This window comes from Sorex fumeus, unplaced genomic scaffold (genome assembly GCF_029834395.1).
Source record: "Sorex fumeus unplaced genomic scaffold, SorFum_2.1 ptg000024l, whole genome shotgun sequence".
Taxonomy (NCBI): Eukaryota; Metazoa; Chordata; class Mammalia; order Eulipotyphla; family Soricidae; genus Sorex; species Sorex fumeus.
Genome location: NW_026606081.1, coordinates 10,683,917 through 10,691,738, shown reverse-complemented (window position 1 = coordinate 10,691,738; position 7,822 = coordinate 10,683,917). Strand labels below are relative to the sequence as shown.

Here is a 7,822-nt window from a genome sequence, read left to right as displayed (position 1 = left end):
GAAATTTGATTCACAAGTTCCCCCAAACTAGGAATAGCCCTTGAGGACTAGTGGGTGTGGGTCCCACACCACCTCTACTTATACACATGCATAAATACATATTCATATAATAGGGTAAAGAACATCTAGTAACTATCAAATCATGTATAATCCTTCAACAAGTGTCCTATACACTTTCAAGCCCTAAAGTTATGTATTTTTTAAGACTCCAGGTATAGAGATCTAAAAGTCTAATACTCAAGAATTAAGATGAATATATATATAAAACTCAGTTCATTCTCCTTGTTACTAAAGATTTTAAGAAAGTCCACTTAGAATCATCTTACTTTTGAGATATCATTTGTAGAAGACTTCTCTGCTGTATGTGTATTGCAGGCCGGAGCATCTTCCCGTCATGTCAAGGGATTGCTAAGCTTCTCTCCTTCCCTTACGCATTCTACATTGCTTCTTACATAACATCAGCCTTGAAAATTTAATCTTGATGCTCTCACAGTGAGGTATTTGCCTTGTACACGGACGGCCTAGCTGACCCAGGTTCGATTCGTCCGCCCCTCTCAGAGAGCCCGCCAAGCTCCAGAGAGTATCTCGTCCGCACGGCAAAGCCTGGCAAGCTGCCCGTGATGTATTCAATATGCAAAACTCATTAACAACAAGTCTTACAATGGAGATGTTACTGGGCCTGCTCGAGCAAAATCGATGAACATCGGGAGGACAGTGCAGTGCTACAGTGCCATGTTTTCACATTATTTTTTTGATTCTAATAGGCTTCTAAGTATTTTTACTACGCCCTCTACACTTGAGAGAAAATTAATGTGAAAGACTGACATAGAGAATTAAAACCTGCCTGTGGTAGAACAGCAAATCTGATCATGCCAGTTCATGGTAGGCGGTACAGGCAGGTGAGAGTTGAACCCTCATGGGTCACACCAACAGTCCTTTGGCTACACTTTCCCATACAACATTGTGCCTTTTATATGCTGAGGAGGGCTTTATTAATTATTTATATATATATATTTGAATTTTTAATTCAATTACCATGAGATACATTTATAAAGCTTTTGTGTTTGTGTTTCAGTCATACAATGATTGAACACCATCCCTTCACCAGTGTACATTCTCTACCACCAATGTCCCAAGTATACTCCCGCTTTTCCAACCCTCCCCCTGCTTCTATGGCAGACAATTTCCCCCATACTCTTTCTACTTTGGGGCATTATGGTTTGCAATGTAGATACTGAGAGGCTATAATGTTTGTTCCTTTATGTACTTTCAGCAGACATCTCCCATTCCAAACAATTTCTCCAACCATCATTAACTTAGAGATCCCTTCTCTATTCCAGCTGTATTCTCCCCCCAGATAATGAAACAGGCTTCCAACTATGGAGCAATATTCCTGGCCCTTGTGTCTACTGTTCTTGGGTGTTAGTCTCATATTATGTTACTTTATATTCCACAAATGAGTGCAGTAATTTTGTCTGCCCTTCTCTTTCTGACTCATTTCACTTAGCATGATACTCTCCATGACCATCCACTTACAAGCACATTTTATAACTTCATCTTTCCTAACAGCTGCATAGTATTCCATTGCGTAGACGTACCAAAGTTTCTTTAACCAGTCATCTGTTCTTGGGCATGTGGGTTGTTTCCAGATTCTGGCTGTTGTGAACACTGCTGCAATGAACATACAGGGGCAGATATCATTTCTACTGTGCTTTTTTGTACCCTCAGGATATGCTGCCAGAAGTGTTTATCGGGGGACCATATGGAAGCTCAATTTCTCGTTTTGGAAAGTATGCCCATATTGTCGAAGGAGGGCTTTATTTAAGCTTTTAAGAAAAATACTAATGTTAAAGGAGACTCTACTATTACCTTTGGTGGCACCTGTCAATGTCATAACATGCATTATGCAATGAAGCTGGAGAATTTTGCAAAAACAATTTAATCAGAACGTCTAAGAAACTTACATTATCATATGCTAAATATTTATCCTATACAAGTATATAATTTTATACGCATAAGTATACCAAACCAGACTCAATCCTTGAGTGCAAAATAGAAACAAATAGCTCTGATTCTCTTCCCCTCTCTTCCCAGACAACAATAATAATGCTAATTTAAATGTTATTAGACTGCACAGCTTAGACAGCTTTTCAGCTCGGAGTCTCATCTGATGACAACAGTGACCCTGTGAAGCAGAAAGCTGAGGTATAAATATCTTACTTTAAAAATGAAAAAATGTTAAGTACAGAATGTGTCTTTGGCCTAATTTCACACCACTCACCAAGGGCACCGTGAGATTCTGATCCAGATTTTGTGACCTGCTCTAAATTGCTGTGGAGCATGAGAGGAATATCACTTTCAGCTGAAACGAGCCCCATTATTGAGCTAAACGGATGCCTGGTACTCTGCACAACCAGTCCCTCAAGCCTGCAGATAGCCAGCTTTTCTCCTAGCGCAATCATCATTAGATATTACTTCCCTTTCCATGGCTTTCCATGGTTCCCAGATGCCTCTTAAATCCAATTAAAAACTCCTGAGTTGGAGTTTTTGTTCTTTTCACAATTGGTTTGTTTTCAGTTCTTAGTATTCTCCTCAGGTTGTTAAAGTTTTTATTGTTTGGTGGCACTCTTTAGAAAAACAACAACAACTCCAGTGACAACAAACCTCCTCTGTGCCAAATCACATCTTCCTTAGATCATAACCACTTGCCCCCAAAGGACCTCAGTTTCTTTTTTCCTTCGTTCTTGTTTTCTGATATTCTGTAACTTTCCTTAGCTCAACTGGGATGACTGTGTGCTGTGTTGGATGCTGGTAACTGATTCAAAGAGTAAGTGGTTTGGACTCAGACCTTGGCAGGCATCCTCGAGGACTGACTGGTGTTAGTCTTAACACTTTTAAAATTAAACCTCAGTCTTTGCTGGAGTGAGAGGAGAGGGGAAAGTGGAGAAGCAGCGCGATACAAGTGAAGTGGTGCAGAGAAAGACATCGGGTAGACAGGCCCTGGGAAGGCAGAGCAGAGCTGATTCACCTGGGGAGCATTTCTGCTGGCGCTTCTGGAGCTGAGATTTCTGTTATGACTTCATTTCAGGCCAATCTGAAAATTCCCCCTTCTGTTCCCTTTCTTTCTTTGTCCGAATTTCTATAGGTTTCTATAGATTTTATATTCACACAGGGACAAGCCAAGGACTCTTTGAAAATTTGTAAGCAATTCACTGTCACTGTCCACCTGTTTTTCATCGATTAGCTCAAGCAGGTACCAGTAATGTCTCCATTGTGAGACTTGTTGTTACTGTTTTTGGCATATTGAATACGCCAAGGGGAGTTTGCCAGGCTCTGCCATGTGGGCGAGATACTTTCGGAAGTTTGTAGGGCTCTCTGAGAGGGAAAGAGGAATCAAACCCGGATTGGCCATGTGCAAGGCAAATGCCCTACCCTCTGTGCTATCGCTCCAGCCCTGTAAATAGTTATGTGTTTCAATTTATGATTTTTTTCTTCACTAACCTACATTAAGAGGTTTCACACAGCATTTCTCCTTCCCTAGAGATCTGAAGAAATTAACAGTTCTGGATAAACAATAAGCTTTCTATTTTAGTCTACAGAGCACCTTTAACCCTAAAGAAGCGATGGCATGGATCATCTCGGAGCCATGCCAAAATTAAAAAGATACACTGGAAAGCAAAAATAACTTCAAAATAATTATTTTATTTGTATGAATATCAGATGAAGATAATTAGTACATATCAAGGCTACAAGTCTGTTCTTTAGTATCACACCCTGAGCTAGGTAAATCATATATAATTATCTCAATTTTAGCACTAGAGTTTAAGTGTCTTTCCTTCTATTTTTAGTAGGTACTGGGATTGAATCCAGGGTCTCACATTCAGTACTTTACCACTGAGCTCTGTTCTTAGCCTCCAACTCTCCCAGAGAAAATCAAAATCAGGAGGTAGAGCCAAGCTTGAAGCTTTGCTCTGTCAAACACAGACAATATCGTATGGCTCCCTGAGAAACATCAGGCTTTTCCAGAAATTACATCATTCCCATTGTCTGAGGAGGCATTTGGTAAACACCAATTGAACATTTTGAATTTTTTTTCCTCAGAAGAAACCACAGAAATAAACAGTCACTCAATGTACTTCATCTCAATATGAAATATTTTTCTTAATGTTAACAATTAAAAGATAATCTGCTTTTCCATAAAAGACATAGCAAAAGTTATACAGCATAGAAAATGGTGTTCTCCTTATGCAATGTAATGGAGGTATTTTATGTAGGAACTCCACTTTATAATATTAGGAAAAAATAACTATATCTTAGTATAGTTCCCAAAGAACTCCCTTCACCATTAACATTGCCTAGTTTATTCAATACAAGTAGTTCTAAAATACCACAAACTTACTTTTCCTGTTTCTTGGATCTCTCACCCCTTCTTTCCTTCCTTCCCTTTTTCCAATTCTGAACTCCCAGGTTATACCTTTGTACCTATCTAATCACTCTGACAGCTGATTTTGTTCGATGTGGTTTCCACGCTTTAACAGACCTTCACTTTCCTAATTGCCCTCACTCAAAATCACAGCTGTGTTTTGACTTTCTTATGCCACTGACTCTTTAGACTGGGACAGTTTCAGGCAATTTAACAAAGAAAATAAATCAGCAATTTATATCATGAATATTATCCCTTTTTTAGGGAAATAATGTAAGCATAAAGCATCAAACGATATTTCTATTTCTTGACATAACTGAACTATATGGATGCGTTGATTGAATTTTTTTGGCCATAGGGAAGTGTGTTTTGTTTTGGAGCCACACTGGGAGGGCTTCCCAATGGCTGAGTGCTGTGGGTGGTGGTGGTTAAGTTGTGCCCAGGAGCACTTATTATGGCAGAAGCAAAGCTGGGAGTGGCTTCTGCAGGAGTTCTATGTGCGCTAGCCTATTGTGCGATCTTCTCAGCTCCTTCAGGAGGCTCTTCACAGAGGACTAACAAATAAATTTGAGTCTTTTTCTACCTAATTTAAAATTACAGTAGGCATTTAAGCTATACTTTTTTTTTCCAGGGTACTCAACAGAGCTTTAAGGGTCGTGATCAATTATCAAGTTGTTGAAATCCTAGTAATACAGTAATTGCCCTTTAATTCATCATGTACTTAGCAGTTTTTTTTAAAGTCTATAACACAATTGTCTGATGCTTTATGTCATTTTTTAAACTGGTGTCCACTAAAATTTGTCTTGCCTAAAAAATCATAGTCTAGCAGACAGTGCAACCCAAAATAATACCATTATCCCCCACTTACTTGCTTTCAAGGGCTGGAGTGAAGTGGATAGGGTGTTTGCCTTGCACGTGACCGACCCGGGTTCGATTTCTCTGTCCCTGTTGAGAGCCCGGCAAGCTACCGAGAGTATCCGGCCTGCAAGGCAGAGCCTGGCGAGCTCCCCATGGCGTATTCAGTATGCCAAAAACAGTAACAACAAGTCTCACAATGGAGATGTTAATGGTGCCCACTCGAGCAAATCGAGGAACAACGGGAGGACAAGTGCTCCAGTGCTACTTGCTTTAGAAACTTGAGGAGATTCCAAGTACGGAGCTTACACAACACATTGCCCATATCCTGTATTCTTCAGTCCACTTTTCTGCTTAAGGCATAATGTCAATATCTAGAGCAATTCTGTTCCCTTCAAGAGATGTCTAACGCAGTTGTAGGTTTGGGTTTCTGACTGAGCAGTCTTTGAAAGTTTATTGAGTTTTGTGCCCAGGGCTGAGGTGTCTGAATCAGCAGGGCCAGCAGTTATCTGGGAAGAAGGGCATGAACCAAGACAGAAGGATAAAATGGAACTCATGTGGGTGACCTGGGACTTGTGTGCCAGTTTCTCAATGCCTCCAACTCTCACAATCGAGGTGGCCTTCAGTGGTGGGTGATGAGTTGATAGAAAAGTGAGCCTGGTTCAGTGATGGGAGAAGCTGAAGGCAGTTCCAGGCAAACCCCTAGAGGTGTAGGTTCTGCTGTTCTGTAAGGAGCTTCTGTGTGCGCTGCAGACGCTGAAAGGACACTGGCTGTTAAATACAAACTAACTAACAAGTAGCACATTTGATAAGCTGTGGGAAAGGACACACCATTGTGGAAAAAGCTTGCTATGGTCTTTAATACACCGGAAGGAGTGAATAGCACAGCGGGTAGGGCGTTCGCCTTACAAGCGGCCAACTTGGCCGACCCGAGTTCGATTCCTCTGCCCCTCTCGGAGAGCCTGGCAAGCTACCGAGAGTATTCGATATGCTAGACACAGTAACAACAAAGTCTCCAATGGAGACGTTACTGGGCCCCGCTCGAGCGGGAGGGCCTTTACCTTTACCTTAGAAAATGAAAGACTGAAAATGTAGACCTCCTGCAGTGCTGTTGCTGTGATTAAAGTTCACCACAGTAGTGGAGGGGGCAGGGTAAATTGGGTCCAGTTATACTAGACTTACTGTTTGTCTTTTAATTTGTGCTTGTTTTTAGTAGACGAGAGAACCTACTAAAGTGGCCCTGGGATTTCACTTTTAGTATTACTGAGAAGACGTAACATACTGCCTTTCCCTTGCTACTTTCAAGAATTTGAGTTTGTCTATTGTTTGACGAAAATGGGTGGAGAGTTTGCCTTGCGCGCAGCAGGTCTGGCCGAACCGGGTTCAATTCCTCCACCCCTCTCAGAGAGCCCAGCAAGCTATGGAGAGTATCTCGCCCGCAAGACAAACAAGGCCTGGCAAGCTGCCCCTGACGTGTTCAATATGCCAAACACAGTAACAACAAGTCTCAGGATAGAGAGGTTTCTGGAACAAATCTATGAACAACAGGAGGACAGTGCTACAGTGCTACAGTGTCTCGATTTGCTCTCTCAATCTTTTCTAATCAGAATTTTAATTTCTTGTAATTTTAAATTCCATTAAATTGGGGGTCTCTTCTCATTTAATTCTGCAAAGATCCTTTCTCTTCATTGTCATGTTTGACTTCCTCTTACTCCTTTCTTCGCTTTCTTTCTCTCTCTGATTTCTAGGGCTCAAAACATTCTGGTTCACTTGATGGTGTGAGGCTATTAGGTTCTCAGTTATTTCAGCTGCTTGACATTCAAGTTACCTGATTTCTTTTTACGGTGCTTTTTCAAATCTGCTGTTAAATCTCTCCAGTGAATTTTTCACCTCAGTAAATATAATTTATAAATTATGCTTTTCAGATCTAAATTTTTTATGACTCCATTTTTGCTATATCTGTCTCATTATTGACATTTAAATAATGTTGCATTTTTCACCTCAGTAAATATAATTTATAAATTATGCTTTTCAGATCTAAATTTTGTATGGCTCTATTTTGCTCTATCTATCTCATTGTTGACATTTAAATAATATTGTAAAACCTTGCTATTTAGTTTCTACAGTTGCATTATTTGGAGCGTTTGTTAAATAACCTTTGTCAAATACGTCCAAAGATCTAGATCTACCAGTGACCATTTCTTTGAATATATTTTGCCTCTTTCATGCTTTCCTTTTCTATGCCTTGTGATATTTGTCTATTGAGTATTAGTCATTTACCTACAGCAATATAGTAACATTAAAAATCAGATACCCAACATCCTCCTTCCCAAAAACCTGGATTTTGCTCTTTTTGTTGATCTATTGAAGGTTATAGTCTATGAACTACTTTTACAAAGGGCACATGTCTGATTGTGGATAGTTATTGAAATCTTCAGTTTAAATGCCAGGAACCAACCAAAAATTTCCCCATCATTCGCAACTCCACACAAATAATACAAAACAGGAAAGTAGAAACCAACACAGTAACAGCTAATAACAGCC

At 40.1% G+C, this 7,822-nt stretch overlaps 1 pseudogene; it reads right to left on the bottom strand.

Annotated features, from left to right (window-relative positions):
* Positions 1 to 302: 302 nt before the first annotated feature.
* LOC130023829 (uncharacterized) lies at positions 303 to 435 on the bottom strand (annotated as a pseudogene).
* Between the last annotated feature and the right edge of the window lie 7,387 nt (positions 436 to 7,822).